This window comes from Pteropus medius, unplaced genomic scaffold (assembly GCF_902729225.1).
Source record: "Pteropus medius unplaced genomic scaffold, Ma_sr-lr_union100, whole genome shotgun sequence".
Classification (NCBI taxonomy): Eukaryota; Metazoa; Chordata; class Mammalia; order Chiroptera; family Pteropodidae; genus Pteropus; species Pteropus medius.
The window spans coordinates 2,808,415-2,829,710 of NW_024352786.1; the positions used below are offsets into that span (position 1 = coordinate 2,808,415).

Genomic DNA, 21,296 nt, shown 5'->3' on the forward strand with positions numbered 1-21,296 from the left:
CAATAGACAGGCTTTTTCCATGTGGTAGGAGAAATGATGGCATAACTACTGGCATCTTCAGGATTATGTCATTCTAGTTTAGTGACTCTCAACTGAGGAAAGAGATGGCATCCATTTATATAATTTTACAGAATACTTTTGATTGGTCTGGATTAGCACTTGTTGATTTTTGGACCAATTATATAATCAAGGAGGGGTTGGGGTTGTTTTCTTCAGTCTAGGCTGCTATAACAAATTAACATAGACTGAGTGGCTTATAAATAGCAGAAACTTATTTCTCACAGTTCTGGAGGCTGGAAGTCCAAGATCGGGGTGCTAGTATGGTCAAGTTCTGGTGAGGACTCTCTTTTGGGTTATAGATTGCTGGCTTCTTGTATTCTTATGTGGCTGACGACAGAGAACACGAGCAAGCTCTGATCACTCTTATAAGTACACTAATCTCATTCATGGGGGCTCCATCTTCATGACTTCATCTAATCCTAATTACCTTCCAAAGGCCCCACCTCCTAATAGCATCACATAGAAAGATACGGTTTCAACATATAAATTTCAAGTGGACACAACACTTGGTCTATAACAGAATCGTAGCAAGATGTCATGGCTGGTAGTCTATAGTGACAGAATAGAGTAAAGCTAAGTCACCCATGTTGAGATCTAACACATGAAAGTAGATTCTCAAAGTATCAATAATGAACTTTCCAAATGCACGTCTAAACAACTCTGCTGTGACTCCTCTAGCTTAGATGTGACTTTTAAAAGACTTCTTTCTAACACATTTAAAAACATTGCTGTTAAGAGTGGATTAACTGTGACATTTAGAAATGTCAGAGGTAATTTTGGCTATGGCAATATGGGGCAATGCATCTCACTTATACAAAATACTATTTGTTGTGGGCCTGGGTGCTCATGACATTGATAGACATATTTTCTTTACCTGACCTCTTGTCAGCAGATAGGTTTTAGCACTGAAGCAATCTGCTCCTTATAAAGCAATTATCGTTAGAAAACGTTACTGCATAAATTGAAAAGGGATCTGATTAGTGGCCGATTTTAGGAGAGGAGAGCACATTCTTAGTAGAGAAGAGTGCCAGGAATCAAGAACTCATACCCTGTTTTTTACTTCTGTTGAAGTAACATTATTAGAGGGACTGATTTGAACTATGGAGTGGTTGATAGAATTTTCCAAAATTCCAAAGATACTCAAGAAGATGAGAAACACTTATAACAATTGTTTAAAAATAGTTAGTAGCTGATATATTTTATTTTATGCAATTGATACATTCCAGAACACAGATGTATAATAACTAGTAACTGTATTTATTGACTTCTTCTAGGGACTAGATTCTGTGCCAAGTACTTTACCAATCTAGTATTAAATCTCCATAACAGTCCTAATATATAGATATACAAATGTATATATTAACCATTCTCATTGTATAAATATGGAACTCAGGCAAATTTTCTGTTTCCCAAGGTCACCCTGCTAAAGTGTAAATGAGATTCATACCAAGATCTACCGAACTCGGTTCATCATATCTATTTCTCTGACAGAATATCATTTCCCACCTCACTGAACACCTCCTTAACTTTCAAGATTCAGCTTAATCTTTGCTCTCTGTGTTCTTATCCCTACATTAATTTCTTCTATATCTTCTATATTAATATTTTCTTATAATAATGATATTTTTATTATAGGACTGTCTTTTAATTTATCCTTGAGTGTCTTTTGAAAGTAAGTGTCTTTTATTCTCCATTGTATATCTAGGGTTTATTAAAATTCCCATCTCATAGCGGGCACTTAAAAACATTGTTAAATTAATAGGGTGAAGCAAAGATGGGCAGACCCAGCTGTAGCTGCTTGGATGATATGCAGTTGGTAGAAAGACCATGATATTCCGGGGATACACTAATGTATTTCAAATATAATGACTCCACTGGACAACCTGTGATTTTGCTTTGCACAATCTTAAAACAGGACAGAGCACTTTCTCATATTATGTATACACATACAAGCATCCACACGAATCCACATCTACCTCCCCGCGCATATCCGTTTGTCTCTTGCAAATATCTGGGGAGGAGAGATGATCTGACTGTGTGAAATAGAAGGTATGAATGAGAACTACAGATTTCTAACTGCTCTTCTACAGGTAGTTAGGTTCTGTTTTTTCGCTCTGCTAACAAAACAGTTGCCTTGCATGTCTATACTTCCCAGCTTTCAAAATGTGGGTGACATATTTTTTTCTGATATCTTGTCCTCTCCCATTCTCTTTGGCCTTGTAGATTTTAATTAAAAAAAAAATTCCTTCATGAACATTTTAGTTTGTTTTAAGAACAAGTAGAAAAATGTGTATTAGTTCAATTATGCTTAAATGAACATTTTCTGCTTCAATATCTTACCTAATTTTCACTTTGACAAATACAACTTCTCCCTAATATTTAGGTAATTTTAAAATATGTGTTGCTTTCTATCTGGTTCACAGAGATGAGAATATCATGTGTGGTATGGAGAAGTCAATTTAAAAGAACTGATTATTAAATTGTTAATTTTCTATGAATTTAGAAATTCATAGAAACCAGTTATATGAACCAGTTATATGCACAGCTATTATTAAAATTATATTAAGATTATATTATTTAGCCATATTATAAAAGAAAGAATATTAAAAACAAAGATAATAAAACTCAATTTTTATCACTTCCTTATTATTTTACTACATTTATTATTATCATTTTATTATTACCAGTGGTTTTGGAGTTATTTACTTTCATTTTATCTTTAAGATAGAAATATCACACAGTGGTGGACTACTGTATATTAGCACAGTGACATCACATTGGTAGTCTGAATGGGTCATGGTGGGAGTACTTATGCCTCGGGAATCCACAAACGCTAAAAATAAAGGTATTTTTTTTCCTCTAGAAACCCGATCGTTAAATATTTAGCAGCATGCCACTGTTACTATCTGCCAAGGTCAAGGGGTCAAAGTACTCCTCACCTACAACTATCACCTTTTGTTTAGAGCCTTCTCATAGCCTTGAGGTTTTGTTTTGGTTTCTTTCCTTTTCTCTTTCCTTCATTTCTCTTCCCTCTTTTCCTCAGTTCTATTGTTCTTCTGTCTTGCCCTTACTCGTTTTCTTCCCTTTTTAATTTGGAAGTGAAACTCTATAGAGTGGAGTTAACCATTCACTGGCTGAGCTTTGACTAGAAATGGCTAGATTGCCTGGAGCCAGAGCATCACCAGGTCTTCCTCCACCGCTGCTACCACCTGCTTAAAACCAGGGTTCCCTCTGCACCCTCCGTCTTGGGTCTCTTGGTTTTATTCTCCAAGGTCACCTAATGTATTTGTGTCAGGTTTCGAATCTGCCTTCTGAGTTGTCCTCCGTCCTAATTGGTTTATGTTGTTTGGACCTGAACCTTCTCCCATTAGGACCCAGAAAAATCAATAAGCATCTCATGCATTTTTAGACAAATCCTTCTTCAATTACAGAATAAGATGGAAATAATGATATATGTCTTTTAAAAGTCTTCTTCTGCCAAGTTGCACATAATTAATTTATGCTTTTCATTTTATAAAATAAAACATTGTCTTGGGTGATCTACCCAAAAGCCTGATCTGTTATTAATATAATTAATAATGATTTTGTTTTATCTGGGTAAAAGAATTTTTCTTGGAAAAGGCACACTGCTATAGGTGGATTGCACTTTAGTTTTTCAATTAACATGAAGAGCAATCGGAGGTAATAAGTGAAACAAGGCAGAAATGTTCAGGGTATATGCGTATGTGTGTGTGTTCTACATGAAATGACTATTGAAAAAAAACCTTTCCTTGAAGAGATCTATTACTTTCCTTTTCTCATATATTAATTATGCATTAGAGTTGACAGGTTCATAATTTAAAAGTATTTTCTTTCTCTTGAAAATGCAAAGCCATTCAGTGAAATATACAGACTTTTACTAATTCACAAGCTAAACAATAAGGGTATCATTGAGATTAATAGAAACATAAACCCCGAGAGTTGAAAAGGACCTTGGTCATTAACCAGTTGCAGTAGACATTTTTGGTTATTTCCCACCAGATTTTTTTCCCCACTTTCCCCTTCCAAACAGACACTGAATTTCACAGGCTAAGAAGATTTGTTGTAAATAACACTATCTGCAATTTGTCGGGCCCTAAATTGTCTAAACTAATCACCTTAACCTTGTCTTCCTTGCTCAGTGCTTGACTTGTTTACTAAGTTGATGATTGGGAGAAGATAAACTAGCTTATCCTCTGAGAGTTGAATTATACAGATGTAATACCTGGAATTCCCCAAACCATTTTCTACTATGATGGAGACCACCCTGAGATAAAGTTGACACAGAGAAAAAGAAGGGGAGCCAGGTCTCTGATCAAATTACTCCTAAAGGCTGCCTCACATTCGGAATTTTCAGTCATGAGAGCCAATGCATTTCTAAGTTTTATATTTTAATCCATTTGATTTCAGTTTTATGTTACCTGCAGGTGAAAAAAAAATTCCAAATAATACTGTCTTCTAATTCTCTTTCTCTAAATGAAGAAATTTTGATTCAGAACAATTTAATATCAATTGCTGAAGGCTCCGATCCATGACTTTAATATTCTTTTGTTACACTCCTACTATGTGCTAGATTCTGTATCTGGTTCTGTTTCTATAAAATATATAAGACATGCTCCTGCTCTTGAGGAAGTTAGGTCCCACTGGGAGAATATACGTGCATTAATTATGTTACAAGGTGAAAAGTGCTTATACTAGAGGCACAGCGTGATGTAAATGCATCAAGGAAGACAGCAACAGCTGTGTTTGGGGTGGTAGGTGAGTAGGAATGTCTCAGATGAAGAAGAAAGGGTTGGACATTTGAGGAAAAGAGGACTTGCTTACCAGATTAAAAAGCTATAAAAGTGAATAGTATATCTGAGGATACCTTAATATATGACCTGAGTGTACATCGGATGTGTGATAGAGAAAGGAATAGGGAATGAGTTGGACATATTACATGCAAAATGTTATTGATTTAAAAAATGCAGGAGATTTCTTTTTAGCAAACCTCAAACTGTGTTTTTCTCTTAAGTATTCCATCTAGGTGTTTATATAGATGAAAATAAGTCTACTCTAAGGGAGCTAGCTGTTCTCTATGCAGATGAAGAATCGATGTTATATTCTCTCTTTTTAGCAGTAAATTAAGAATAAATTTAAAGAAAAATAATAAAAAAAAATGTTTTCTATTTTAGCTTAGCATTTTGAGATACTGCAAATAAACTAATGGTACCAGAGATTAGTGCTATAATGAAACAAGCATAGAATGAGAAATTATGGGTTCACTCTCTAGGTCTCTTTTAGTTTAACATTCAAAAAGGCATTTTTGGAGGGTGGCTCCATAGTGTAGTGGTTAGCACATTTGCTTTACACGCATAAGGTCCTGGGTTCGCACCCCAAGTGGAGCCACGGACCATACTCAGGGTGCACCCGGCCCCCTGGGTGTTCCCCCTTGCCTCCCGCCAGCGCACCACGAGCCATGAATACATGGGATGAGATGCCCGCCTTCAGAGATACAGTACTTAAGGGAAGATGACAACATCTGTAGGTCAGGGGTGGAAGTGGCAGGCAGGGGGGAATTAATTATTTAAAAAAAAAGGCATTTATTGTCTCCAGATATCATCTTCTGTTCTATAAAAATGAGGTAATTGTCATCTATTTTCTGAGATACCATTTCCATTTCTAAAATTATGTCATATTTTATGTTTTAATTGCATGCTTTTAAAAAAAACCTCAAATGTGATTCCTTTTGTTTTTTTTTTAAATTACTTTTGTACTTGTTTGATTATGCATTATTATGTCAGTGTTCAGGAGGGAGATGTATGGAGTAAAGAAAGATGGCTTAAGTATTAGTAGATCCTTAATCTATTGTTCTAATTGATATTGTCCTTTTATGTCTTCTTGTGACAGAATGATGCTATGAACTCTTCCAAAATAGTGTATATACTTTGACATATTGTAGGAATTGATTTAAGCTGAGTGCTCATTGGGCCCTATCTAGTTTCTTTTGAATCGTAGTCAATGACCATGGAACAGAATAAAACTAACTTACTGCTTTACTCAGAATTGTCGTAGATCTTCTTGGATGGTAACAAACTCAACATCCATTCTTCACTTCCTCTCTATTAATGGATCTATAATTTTATTTGGAGTTGCAATGAATTCAATTAAAAGTCAGTATTTCCCAGTTTGTTTGCAGCTAGATGTGGCTGTATGGTTAAGTTTCAGCTAATGAAGTATAAGTAGAATTATATGGGATTTCTCAGAAGTCTTAAAACAGGAAGTTGTTGTTGTGGCCTGTATAGAATAGACCAAACCAAGTATGCTCTCAAAGGCTGTTTATTAGCTGGCGGCTGTCCTGTACAAAGGAGCAGCCCCGAAACGCCAAGATACAAGGTTTTTAAGCCCTAAATCCCATTCTTCATTCTATCTTAAACACAAAGGTCTATTTTTCTTTTATTCACTACCTGTCAACTTATAGGTCGGGGTGTGCAAGCGGGGAGTACAGAAGCAGAAAGCTTGTTGTTAGAATGTTATGTTCCTATGGGTGATTGACTATGTTCCCATGGGCAATAGCCAGTATTCTCATGGGCGATGGCCAAACAGTAATTTTCAGCTTATATACAATTGATTACTTTTCATGCCACGCAAGCAAGCAGGGTTACACAGGCTAAAATTGGCAGTTAGCGTATGAGCTCATTGTTACGAGTTTCATGATTAACAGAATGCGATTAGGGGTTCCAGAAACTAGGCCTAGGGTATAGACTTCCTTTGTCCAGTTTCAGGTTTTAATTATCCTTTAACCCTTTCACATTTCAGCAGGCTGTCACAGTTGTGTACTTTTCTTTCCTCTCACCCTCCTGCCTGCTACCTGTAATGTGGCTGGAGCTTGAGTCACCATCTTGAATAAAGAGTAACAAGCTAAGAATAGTAAAGGAGCAATACAAGAGAGCTGGATCCCTGTATTACTTATCTAAAGATTTAATTTTGCTGAAATAGAAAAATAAACTATCTTGTTTAAGCCTTTTTGGGTTTTCTGCCAATTGTACTTGAATCTAAAGCTTAATTAGTACTGTGGGAGATTCAACACCAAATTCTGTTGTTTTTTTTTCGTATCTCTAAAGTCTGTTCTTGTCTTTCTCCTCTTTACCTTAATCTTCCTCACCACCACCACTACCATCACCACCTTTAACATGATCCCTTTACTAATCACCTAGATTATTGCAATGGTTTCTTAACTAGTCTACAAAATCCAGCCTAGATTTCTTCAATCTGTTTTCCACACTGTGGCCTAATTAATTGATGTTTTCAGAATATAAATTGGGTCAGATTATTACTCGCTCTTCTTCTAGAATAAAATTCTTCAGGAGTACTACAGTCTGAATGTTTGTCTCTCCACAAAAATATGTTGAAATCCTAACCCCCAAGACGATGGTATTAGGAGGTGGGGTTTTGAGGGTGGAGCATCTGAGTCTGTTTTAGTTTAACATTCAAAAGCATTTATCTTTTCTGGATAAGAATGAGGGTGGAGCCTTGATAACTGGGATTAGTGCCCTTATAAAAGAGACCCCAGAGAGCCAGCAGCTCCCTTCTGCCATGTGAAGTTACAGTGAGAAGGTTGCTGTCTCGGACGTAAGCTCTCATTGGATACGAATCTGCTGGTGCCATGATCTTGGACTTCTCAGCCTCCAGAACTGAGATATACATTTTTGTTGTTTACAGGCCACCTAGTTTATGGTATTTTTTTGTTATAGCAGCATGAATGGACTAAAACAAAAGGTTTTTCAAAGACAATGAATATAGAGACCAAAAAATTTTTAACATAGTTTGCGTTAGTTTTCTAGCACTGCCATGAGAAAACACCACAAGTGGCTTAAACAACAGAAATCTATTTTCTTACAATTCTGGAGGCCAGAAGTCTGAGACCAAGGTGTCAGCATGCTTAGTTTCTTCTAGGGCTTCTCATCTTGACTTGTAGATGGCTGTCTCCTCCCTGTGTCTTTACATGGCCTTCCTTCTGTGCATGTTTGTATCCTAATCTCTTCTTATTAAAGTCACTAGTCATATTGGATTAGGGCCCATCTCAATTACCTCAATTACCTCATTAAAGGCCCTAACTCCAAATGTGGTCACATTCCGAGGTACGGGGGGTTAGGACTTCAACACATGAATTTTGGGGAAGCGCAGTTCCGCCATTAACAATGTCCTGTAATGTTTGGCCTTGGTCCTATGTGATTGTAAGCCTTTGAAGTCCCTATGCAAAGAACACCAGGTAAACTTATTTATCATACAAACTTTTTGGACAAGGGAGAACAACACCCTGACAGAGCCTCAGTGGTGTCTCAAAGGGAAAAGTTCAAAAAGAGTACTTATAGGGTGGTCTGGCAGGGATTGGTTAATGACTTGTAAACCAGGCAAGTTGCTGAGACATCCACCAGTGTATCTTTTGTGTAACAGGGGTCTATTATGATTTAGTATTGAAAGTTAAAGTATTTGAAGGTTTTTTTTTTTTTTTCCGCTTATGTTACATATCCTCACCACTACCATCACCACCTTTAAGTGGTGTAGGTATAGTTTAACTGTTTAGTTTAGGTATAGTTTAACTGTTTTGAGACTTGTAGTAAAGTTTTACTATCTGTGATTTCTGTGTTTTTCTGATTTATTTCATTGCCCTTCCCCACTTCTGGTCATTCTTTACCCTAAACTGAAGAAAAAGTCATTTCCTTCTGGATATGTAATTAGTCCAGATCTATACTGCTATTCAATGGGCTGTGAGTCATTTTGATATTTTCCAGTGTTAGAGTTTCTAGCTCTTTTTGTTATAATAACCATTTGGCATGAGAGCGGTGACACTCACTTATAGCAACACAAACACTAGGACAAAGATTTCTATGAGAGTTTGCAAAGCACTATGAAGTCACGATTATAGACTTACAAATACAGGTCATAAAATCATGGCCCATAATTTATTTGGATCTTCCTTATATAAACAAGTAGCTTTTCTCTTTAATTTGCATATTGATTTTTCAACTTTGCCTGTGTCTGAAGGTTCAGTCCCAAGTCTGGTATTTGTCAAGGATAAGGGTCTTTGGAATAGAACAACTGAAGAATGGAGGTCATTACTGGCAATTTAGAATTTTGACATAGCAGAGAAGGAAGAAAGTGGCAAAGGGGATAGGTCCAGCTCTATTATTCACATGGCTGTAAGCTGGGCATATCACTGGGCTTCTCTTATGGAGTAATATTATCTTCTTCCTAAAAATGAGATTTTCAGGCATCTGCAAAATGATTTGTAAAAATCCACTTCATATTGAAAGACACTATTACTAGTATAATTTAACATGATGCTGAGTGGGATTGTCTCTGTCCTTAAATTTTAGCTAATGTCCAAGGTGAGGATAAGAGACAACAAGCATCCCACGTTTTGATAAAAGCTGCCCTCAAGTCTAAAAATTGGGACCAGGTATCATCTCCCTGGGGTTTATCATGGAGGAGGCCTAACTAGAGCCCTTCACCCTGTACCTCTCTCCCATTTATTGCCAAAACATTTCAGGGAAAGTCTGTGCAGGGGAAAGGGGCGATGCCAGCATACACACTTCAGAAGGGTATACAGAGCTTATGGAGCAAGCTTCTTTCCATTTTGGAAGCAAAGAACTTGGGCTGAAGGTCCAAGGAAAATTCGCCGAGTGTGATTGGGGATGCCAGCAAGAAATAGAATCTGGTAGATCATCTGACTGTATCTCATCGGCTTAAGAAGTGGCCCGGTTGATCTATCTTTGTATCTATTTGTTTGGGAGAAAAGAGTATTGGGAAGAGAAGAGAAGGGGCAGAGCTGGAGTAGCAAAGATGCGTGAGTTCCTCATAAATCTGATGGATAGTGCAGATGATAGACAAGCTCAAGCTCTCTTACCAGCAGTGCAGAAAAGAGGGCAGACTACCAGGCTACAGGAGGATAGCTGGGTGCAGGACTGAGAGGTGACTGAGGAAGGTGACCCAGAAGCAGATCTTATTTCAGGGAATTCTGCAGTGAGGATTCCCTGCAGTTTTGCAGTCTTCACATGCAGCCCTTATAAGAGTCATAATGTGGACACTTGTCATCTGGGAAGTGGAAACAACAGCTGTCAGTGTCAGTCCACAATATCTATGACCTACAGTCAGAGTCCTATGATCTCATCCAGGCAAGTACAGGACATTTGAAATTTCCCAGGATTCTTCTAACCGCCCCAATAATAAATACATTTGAACCTAGAAAGGAAGAGGAGGGTGAGGAGTGGTAAGACTAGACCACACCCTTCTTTCCATATAGCTCATGTGGCCGCAAGACTCAGAAGGAAAGGGAAAGCATGGAATTGGATATGATTTTGGAGCTTTAAAACAGACAGGACAAAGTCTGGATAACTAAAAGTACCTGGAGAAGTATGAAATACTTAAAATGTAGTTAACAAAAAGGAAAGAAGGATTTGTCAAGGGAATTTTAATCAGAAATCGGAAAAAAATTATTTATTTTTATACCTTCAAGAGTTGAGAATCAATATACTAGTCGCACGAACCCCTCTCGCTTTGGTTTGTGGGAGTCAGCTCATCCTTCCTTATCTTAACATGTTGTTGGACATGATTGACACTGTGCCCAGCACTCTTGCAGACCTGTCTCACAGCAAACATTGACCTGCGAGTGATGTGCCTTTTTGTGCTTCATGGTCCCAAGTTGTGGTAGAGTTTCTGGCTGTACAACTTATGATTGAGTTTAGGAATGATGTTCTTGCTCTATTCTACCTTATTTTCAGAAACCCACCTCAGCACCACCTCTCCTAGAAGAGTAATGAGAAAAACTGGCAGACGTATTTTATCTAACAATTATGATTGATCTTTATAGTATACATTTCGTGCTAAGCTTTGTCTTGCGACTGCTATAAATCCACGAGCAACCCATTTCTTCTCAGTCATACATAAGGTATGTTTTGTGCTAAGAGAAAGATTTCATGATATTGTTTCTAAATCCTAGAAATCATAATTTACCTACCTGGAGGCTGGCACCTATTTTAGGGAGCCTTTGCTCTCTTGCCTTTTCTTCTCTTTGGGCTTTGATTTTTGAATGCTAGCAGGTTTTATACCTTTAGTTTTATAATCTTTCTTATTGACAGAGAAAAAAGAATAAAAGTGAGATGTTTTGCTTTTCTGCCACCCATTAGTAGGATATTATTTGTCCTCGAAACAGATCTATTCTCTTATTCTTTTCCTGTTCTTAAGCATGTTAAAAAGCTTTGTTTTTATGGCCTTGAGCTTTCTTCTCAATCAGCTCATTATGGCTTTAGTCTTCCTGTGACAATTTTTACAGACTGATACCATACTTTAATATTTATCCTTTGATGTGCACTCTGTTTACTTTTATACTTTGGTATAAAGACTTTAAAAATCCAAAGATGTTGGAATTCTCATATGAATACATTGTTTTTGCTTTTCTCAAATGCCTAATTAGCCTTTTATATCCAGGATTTCTTGGTTAGCTGTCCAACCTCCTTAGGCCGTATTATCTTTTACAGTCTCAACCCCTGACCACATCTACCTTCTTATCTATCATGGTCCTTAAGATGCCACTATCACTTTCTGACAAATTAAGATTGCTTATTGAAATGGGCTGATTTAAAGTATGGGTTTTAACAAACAAGCATGTGTAATGCAGTTTTGCAAAATAGTCGGAACTCACTAGATTTGTAAAAATGTGTCACTGCCTCCTGTTCCTGAGTCTTCTGGTCTCCATATTGTATTTTCCACTTCTCTTGGAGAAGAAGACTCCCATATACATCTCTTTGAATAGCATGGCTGATACAAACAAATCTATGCAGGAGACAAAGAAAGTTGTCAAAATTAGGGATAGAGAATGGACTATAGAAATTTAAGCAGAAAAATTATATTACAAAGATTATTTTGGAACGAGTTTATATCAGCAGTTTGGAACACGGTCAGTTGTGAATGGGAATTGGGAATGCAATGAAGGCAGAGAAAGCGGCCCCTTGGGGAAGCCGTGACAGTCCAGGTATGTGAGGTGATGGACCCTCTGGTAGAGGGAATGACTGGAGAGAAAGTGAGGCCAGTCTGAGGCAGCAACAGAACAGCAAGGAGAGTGCAACTGAATGTTGGCGACACAGAGGAAAGAAAAGCAAATGTAATACCAAAGTCTGAAGAAAGACAGGTCTGAGAGGTGAGGAAAATTGCAAGTGCATATTTATTTAAAGAAGAGGAAGAGATACATAGAAATATTTAGTTTCATAAGCCAACAAGATATATTTTTAATGTATCTGTTAGTATATATTTCACTCCAAGTCAGTAATTTTTGTTCCAATCCTTCCTATTTTATTCATTCTGTTTCTGATGTTCAGGAACACCATATGTTGGAATACTTCATCCATTGCATAGATAAAAATTTACATTGTCATTTTTTTATGATGCAAAGTGCTTTCTAATCATAAATAAATGGTTTATGTTAGACTCAGTGACAGAAGATGTTAGATGACATAAAAGAAACAAAACAGGCCAAGAGAAAATTAAATAAATTAAGCAAAAGCAAAATGATCTATCCTTAAAAATTCTACCTCTTAGAAGAAGATCAAAGAGGACCAAAGAAGATTAAAATAAACTGCTGCTATGGCAATTCTAATTTCTAGGCAATTGTGAATTTTGAATTACAAACTTTTCCATGAAATAATCTACATGTGAATGAATGCTGGGGAGACATTAATAAAATTATGATTTTAATTAAATGTGAAGGATTAAAACAGAAAATTTGCTTATAATCCAGACAATTTGATATCACTAATTTTACAAATGTCAACAAGGATCACAGATATTAATAAATGTAAAAGAATATAAAATTTTCAATTTCTGTCAGAACTTGTATTATATTTAACATCTTTCAATAATAGCAGAGTATAATAATATAATCAAAGAGAGCAAACACAAACAAAAAAATCATGTTATACTTTTTGTTATATATGTTATACTTTCATTTATTAAAAATTGTATGTAAAAGTCCTGTATACCTTTTCATCAGCAAGTCCTATATCAAGTGATTAAAAACCCTTCTGGAACAAAGAGAACTAGAAAGAATGTCCCTGCCTCTCCAGACAGTTGTTCAAATGCTATTCCACTGATTCTGATTTCATCATAATTTCCTGGTGTGCTTATTAAATAAGCAGATTACTGGGTGCCATCACAGATCCACTGAATCAGAATTTGGAGCTTAAGACTAGGTACCTGCATTTTTAATAAGTGTTTTTGACAATTCTTATGCTCTCTTATGTTTGAGAACCTTTGTTCCAGAAATCCACAATATCTAACATGAGCAATGATGAACATACATAAATAGGCCATAAAAGAGTGAATAAAATCCTTTTACAGGCAATTAATCTTTTTTATTACATTTATAGTTAGCCCAGGAATGAAACCATAGTATATGCTTAATATTTGTGAGTAATTAGTCAGATGGTTTATGTTTTAGAATACTAAATCACCATGGTGGCCTAAGTATTTGCAATTTTTAAAGCAATATCTTTAATTATTTTTGATTATAAAGAAAGGTACCGCTCATTATTTTTTATTTTTGCTATGTGCCATAAACAGGTTTGGTTTTCATGATTTTAAGATAATGAAAAATAAAACATTGAAATGTCTGGTGGGAGAAGGAATACATATAGGTCCTAAAATATGTCTAAAATTGACTTTTTAAAAAGTGAAGAAAATTCATAATTTACCCCAAATCCCTTCTTTTCTCACTGACATCATCTTTAATCTCATAAACCACTCTAGCCTCCAGAAAAGGGAGGGCTGAGGATGTAATAAATAATCCATTAATCAATTGAAACTCCTAAAATCCAACTAAGAGTGATTCTACTCTGATAAAATGAAATAAAAATTGATTCAATTTGTTAAAGCCTTATGTCTGTTAGAAATACATTCAGTAGAAAACAAAGGCTTAATCAAATAGGGTTCATTTTTCTCACCTAATAAATTTCTAGGTAGGTGAGGGCTGGTGTTGGGTCAATTTCTCTGCAGTGTTATCTGGAATTCATATCTTCTCTATATGTCTGTTCCACCATCTCGGCAACCTTTTTATTTTTTTAAAACTAATTTGTTTATTTTTAATTCTTTAATGTCATCATATATTTGACTCCTTTTACAACCCCATCTACCTCCCTCCTCCTTCTTATCCTTAACCTTTTTTGTCTATCGCACTTAAGTAGCTGCTGCAATTACTGGTTTATGCCAATCTTCAAGGCAGAAAGAAAGGAGGAAAGGGTGTTGTTATCACTTTATCATTTTTTTTAATGTCAGCAAACAAAATCTTTCCTAGAAACTCTTTACTAGATTTCCCTTTTTGACTCATGGCTTTTCGTTGAGAACTCTGTTCTATGGCAATCTATGATTGTGATTCTGGGAAAATAAGTATCTAGCTTTTGAATTTTTTAGTAGGCAGGAATGGAAAGGATACTTGGGAAATGACTTGAGTTGACCAAAAAACAGTGTCTGCCAGTGTCTTTTCATTTCCAGTGACCCTGGGTTGGACACTTTAAGAACAAGATTGCTGGAAGCTTAACTATTGAAAAGGCAGCTTAGCTACCAGGTAGGTTTTGCTGAAGTTCTTTCAGAAACTTTCTTCTGTATTACTCACTGTTCATTATGGCCCCGTACATGGTGTTTCCTGGTCTATTTTTTATTCTTTCTTCCTTTCTGACATCCTGACCCTGGACAGCAATATGATTTAGTGGTGGGGAATGCAGATTCTGGAGAAAGATGGCCTGGGTTTGAATCCCTGCTGGGCTATTTACTAACTGTGCAATCTTGAGCTAGTTATTTAACTAACTTCATATCCTCATTTGTCACATGTAAATAATTGTGGTATATCTCATAAATTGCTGTAAAAATTAAATGACACAACCCCATTAAAGCATTTGCTTAGTCCATGCTAAGCATATGCTAAGTATTTGATAAATGTTACTTGTTACTATTGATTTGGTATTATTTTTACTGTCTCTAGATCTTACCAAGTATGTAATCACAATCCTTGACATGTAGAAGTTCAGTTAAGCATTTCCTTCTAGTTCCCTTTATGCATAAATGACACATTTTTATGGAATGGTTATGTGATTTGTGGAAGTGGGGTGCAGCTAGAATTTTTTCAGGGAAATGTTCTAGACCCTAAGATTTCCGCTTCTTTGAAAAAAATTACTTAAGTAAACCATATTTGTAAAAACAAATCTCCCCCACCCCCTAGTGCCCAAATTTGTGAAAACCAATTTCTAAAATCTTTACGTTATCTTTCATTAAAATGTCTACTTCAGCTGAAAATGATGAAATGTCTGAGCGTCATCAAGAGGCACGGGGTTAAACTAGTAAAGAAAGGGAAGTACACGCCTTCATCTCACCACTTGGGCAAAACTGCTGATGGCTGGAGGCTCATTTTCATGTTCTCTCTTCTCCACTGGAAAGCTAATAAACTTTCTGAAATGTCTTTGTGCAAGTGTTTAAAAATAAAGGATTGCCTCATCCAAATAAATAAATAAATAATAAACAAAATAAAAAATTTTTTAATACCTGACATTATTTTTCCTGAGATATAACATAAAGAGACATTGGCAGTGAGAGGACGTTGTGGCAGACACTGTTCTTTGGCCAACTCAGAAATCCTTTCCCAACCATCCTTTCCATTGCTGCCTACTATGGAATCCAAAAGCTAGATATGCATTTTACTACACTCATATTATTACCTAACATATAACATACACACTCTCCATTATCGTTAGAACTTTCCCAGTTGTTTATTTTTTAGGAGTAATATTGATAGAAGATAAAATGGTACCCCAAGAATATTTTTTAAAGAACAAAATACATGGTTTAGAGAGAAGAATAATCTGGCTGAGGAATAGCTCATCGGATCCTTGAAGGTGGGTGTGCCTCAGGGGAGGAGGATGCTAATTAGAAATGTGGAAACAATTCTGAGGCAAACTTATAATTTCTTTACAATTTTATTTCTGTTCAGCTCTGGTTTCATCTTCTCATTAAGACATATTCACTTTATAATTTATAAAACACTCTTTCTTGCCTTTGATATTTAACTAATTGAAGTTAATCTCTTTGAAAGAGATCTCATTTGGATTAATATAAAATTGAAAAAATCATTAAGAGAAAATTAATAAAAGAAAACCTTTAAGGTGAGTAATGCAGATATTACAGTCTTAGTCCTGCAATATGACCCAATAGACAGAATAAACTCTGGCAGAGCAGGGAGTAGGAGCCAAATGTTCAGCTTTTCTCATTATAAAACGGAATTATGCAACAGTATAGACTTTGCAAAGCTAGTGTTTTAAGAAGGAATTTGTTTATCTACCTTATTATCGTACCAGAAATACAGCCTAGAAGACTTAGCTCGTAGATGTCTCATGAAATGTGGAAGAATTATTCTTATTTGTCATAAAAGCTTAGCCAGAGATTGGAGTCTGAAAAAGGGAGTGGGGGTGGGGGGGTTGGGGAACACTCCAGGAGAAAGTAAAGCAATAGGGCTTTTGCATCCTGATTTTCCTTCTCTGAATGTTTGGTTTCCAAGGGGATGATACAAGGCGCAGGGATCTTATATAAGTTAAGACGGCAAGAACAGGGCCTTTTACCTGCTCCTCCATTTGTAGAGTGACAATACAATTTATCACTCAGAATAAATTTTCAGAGTCAAAAAAAACCATAATGAGACAATTGGCAAAAAACAGGATTTTCTGGACAATTGGTGTATATGGTTAACCTACTCTATACTAAGAGGGTATGCATTACCAACTCACTTTGGAGAATATGGTGAGCCTGATAGAGCGAGTGCCCAGATTAGGCCCTCCTAATCTTTGCGTACGATAGGGTGTTATCAAGAAGCTTCTGATGAGGTTAGGTGACTCCATAGCAGACGCAGGTTCAAAAATTCAAGGCTGAGAGACTGGATGAAGTACATGGTAGTCACTCAAGAATCAGTAGCCTATGAAGACAGCATAAATCAAAGTGTTTATTCCGAGGTTTTCAGGAGTAGACTGAATTATCAGAGGCCATTAGACCATAGTGACTTGAAGAAAAAGGACATTGCTCCAGCAAACAGGATCTGCATGAAATGAGGAGTGTCCTTGCTTGTTGTGCCACAAGGATGAGTAGGCCATATTTCTCCCCTTCCATCCCTGGAGATCAATTTAATTTTCCAATATCCACCCATTCCAAATTTTTCACATGTTTATAATACATTTTCTCAGGTAGATTAAAAATATTTAGTGTTTTCTACTTGATTGCCCCCTGTCTGTGTTTCTTGCATCATTGTTTATAAGTTTACAATTTATAAAAAAAATTTATAATACTTTTACGATTTACAAAAAGCTCTACGATTTCTCATTTATTCAATAACTGTGAGTCTATTATGTTCCAGGAACTATTTTAAGCTTGAGATATATAAGTGAATAAAACCAATAATGATCTTTATGGCCTTGGAACTTACATTCTGTTGGTAGATACAAAAAAAATAAACAAAATGAGTGAGGAAATTATTAGTAATAGTAGAAGATGATAAGTGAAATGATCAAAAAAAGGTAAAGCTGGGTAGTTGCTAGAGTTGGCAATGAGAGTAATTTGCTATTTTAGGGAAGATGGTAGGAATAAGTCCATTGAGAAAATTCTATCTGATAGAATCCTGAGGAAGTGACTTTCCACAGGTCCAGAGGAAGAGCATTTCATGTGGAGGGAAATATTGCAAAGGCCCTGAAGGTTGGGTGGCCAGAGGAGAACAAATAAAATAAAGTTGGAAAGAGAATAATTGGAATTGTCATATGAACAGATCTTATAGGAACCTGAAGTTGTTGCAAGAAATTCGACAAGATTGCAATAAGACATTTAAATAACTTCATATTCCTTCTTAATATCAGCTATAGTTATAAGCACATACTTCTCTGTACTGGCAGATGATGACTTTGATGACTTTACTCTTTAAAGTTATTTATTAGCAGTGACATCCAGACACATGATATCTATATTTTCGTTAATGGACCATAATTTATCATAGATGCTTCTATTAGAACATTAATGGTTTGTCTAACTAGACAGTGGTTTTTAGTTACTAGACCACTGGGATTCATAGTTTTCCCATCTTTGACTAATTAGTGTGCATCAACTTTTTTTTTTTTTTTTTGAAAATTTAAACCATTATATATCTCAAGATCAGGTAACACCATGGACATGTAGACTTCCCGGAGTCGTTATTGTTTTCTTCTCTTTTCTTTCTTCTCACTTCTGAAGTTGTGCTAAGTGAATGGGAAGGAGGCATGGCTGCTCTAATCTGTTTATCAACTAGACCCTAAGGAAAGAGGACTAATGATATTTGGTTAGAGGGGAAGCCTTATCTAGAAAATGCCTTTATCATGAAGTTCAGGCTAAAGCATACCCAGCAAATAAAACTAGGATTAGGAACTTGGAACCCTGGAGAATGTTTCCTAAACTGCGGAACCCTCTGGCTATAAAATGAAGATGTTTCATAACTGGATGCTCCCACTATGTGCGGAGCCTGTGTAACTCCCTTAGAAACTTCATCCATTCTTGGCCAGAATGGTGGGCCTGACCCACAAAGGAAGGGGATTTGAGGATTAAAAAATGTGTGAATATATAGCAATGCAACTTATTTTCTTTTTCTTTCTTTTTTTTTCCTTTTAAATCACAAACTGCTAATAGTATTTTATTTTTTCTTTTCAACGTCCCGTTCTGCTGCTTCCTTGGTTTTTTTTGCCCAATGCCAAAGAGCCAGGCATTGGCACGGGCCATGCGAAGACTGGCAAATGCCTTGAAGTTCTTCTCCTCCTCTGTGATAACCCTGGCTTTCTCCTTCTTGTGGACATTCCGTATAGGCATGACTGGTCCTGTCAGCTGGGTAGCCAGTTTGAGTTCTTCAGCAGAGCTGTCTGCCTTCTTGGGGGCTGAGGGCTTCCTGGGAAAGAGAATGAGCTTGGAGCCGTACTCTTTCAGGCGCTGCACCTTAGCCTTCAGGGACTCCGTGGATTTGTTCCGCCTCCTCGAATCCTCAGAGATCCCAATTGTCCGGGCTACCTTCTTGTGGATTCCCGCCACCCATAACTCCTCCAGGCTGAAGCCCCAGCCGGCTCGCACCGCGGTATGATACTCACTGTGGGGCATCTCACTATGGGCGGATGGGTCTGGACGCAAGGTGCCGGGCGATCCGCGCCGGCTGGTTAAACCACGTGGCCACACGCCGCTGCCAGTCCTTGTGGAAGTGGGGCCTCAGCATCACACCATTTCGGCTGGGCGCCGTGGCTGCTTCCTGCGGGCCTCCTCCGTGAGAGAACGGCCACCGGAAAGGTAACTCATTTTCTTGAATGATGTATAAGCTAAATGTTAAGATCATTTCCAAAGTGAAATAGAAAACTATCTAATCAAAATAGCTTCATTGGTATAAATTATATTTTCCCAAGATGATTGCTTTCAAGGACAACACTCATTTGACTGTTTTTCTTCTGTTTACCTACCCCGAGCGTTCTATTTAGGATACCTACTTTGCTCATTACATATAAAATAGTATTTTAAATCAAGATTTTTGTTCAGTGGATGTTTTCCCCTATGCCATTGTTCATAATTGTTATTTATGGAGAACAGACCCGCTTAAATATTATATGTTTCAGTTTTCTCGTAATAACAGTGGGTATGGTTCAGAGCAAAAGAGTACGGTTTTCCCACTATGGACCTGTGGGAATAATTTTTTTTTTTTTATTAGTAGCCTAATGAAAATCTATTGCATTGTATTTATCCACACAGAAAAACAAAAGCTTTTACGAATAGCTAGTGATTACAAGAAATAACACTCCGCAGGCTTTGTTCTGTGTAATGCAAGGGATTTGCTTGTTTATGCTTTTTTATCTACATCTAAACACTATTACTTAGTTGTTGTTGAAGTGACATGATTTCTTTCCTGGCAAGAAAGGGTAATAAATTTAGGAGTAACTTATGTAAGTGTTGAGGTGAGATAAATAGTCTTAGAAACTGAAAAATATTAGTTCTGCTTCATGCTGTACATGAGATAATTGTGTGTACTTGTTTGTGTGGCATACATGAAATTATACACACTTTATTTTTTAACTCAAACATTACAAGATAAAATAAAAAATATTGATGTGTACATCAGTGGGGTTCTCTGAGGAGAAGATGCTGAAACAGAATTAGCAGTTCAAGAGGTTTAATGTGGGGTGAGTGTAGAGTGGGAGAATGTGAGAGATAAAGGAAGGAGGGAACTGGTTTGAGACCTGCAAAAGGAAAGGGGAGCGGGGCAGGGGAGCCTCAGACTGTGATGCAGACGTGACAAAGTATTGGCCAAACCAACAGGAAGCTCTGGCTCTAAGACACCTGGTAGAGGGTCTGATGTTAGGTAGAAACCACCAGGTCCAGTTACCTGCACCATGTTCAACATTGGCTGTTGGCTGCTGGGGAAGAGAGACCTCTGCTCAAAAGTCGTGGTGGATCCTGAAGGCACTAACAGCTGGGAGCTGTCAGTAACTGCACTCCTTGCAGCTGAATGGCAATTTCTTTCTTGAATAGATCCAAGTAGCATGTCTCCATGGCTACCACAGTGTGTGTGTGTGTGTGTGTGTGTGCGCGCGTGCGTGTGTGCGTATACACTACTATAGTCAGAGTGGACACAAAAAAGTCCTCTATCATTTAGAGTTTACTACTTTGTAAGATGTTTTGATGTTACAACCCATATAAACTGGTTTTATAAGTTTACCTGTCTTTCCTTGGAAAAACTATACGTAGTTGATTTGGGCCAATTTAAAGAGATTTACTGAAATGTCCCATTTTTCTGACTAATGGCCACAATTCTTACCGTGAGGACTATGTAGACTGGAAAACTGGGAATGGCAGCCTGGAATCAAATGCCACTCCACATAGCAAGTACAATCATGTTCCCACACTCGTTTTCTTCCTTATATTTGGGATAGATCATATGAATAAGAGAAAAGGAGAGAGTTAGCAAAAGGTACCCTGGAGAAGATGGTTCATTTTTGTTCAGAGGTAGGAAAATTAAGAGTAAGTCTCTGAAATAAGAACTGGATTGTGATCTTTATTTCTTTGATCATTGACTTACACCAGGTGTATCTAACACGTTAAAAACCCCAGATAATCAGCCTTAGAAAAAACATTGTTAAGATATATTACACCTTATTTATTAA

The 21,296-nt window shown here is 36.9% G+C and overlaps 1 pseudogene; it reads right to left on the bottom strand.

Annotated features, from left to right (window-relative positions):
- Window positions 1-18,796: 18,796 nt before the first annotated feature.
- On the bottom strand, window positions 18,797-20,677 carry LOC120591165 (60S ribosomal protein L13-like; annotated as a pseudogene).
- Between the last annotated feature and the right edge of the window lie 619 nt (window positions 20,678-21,296).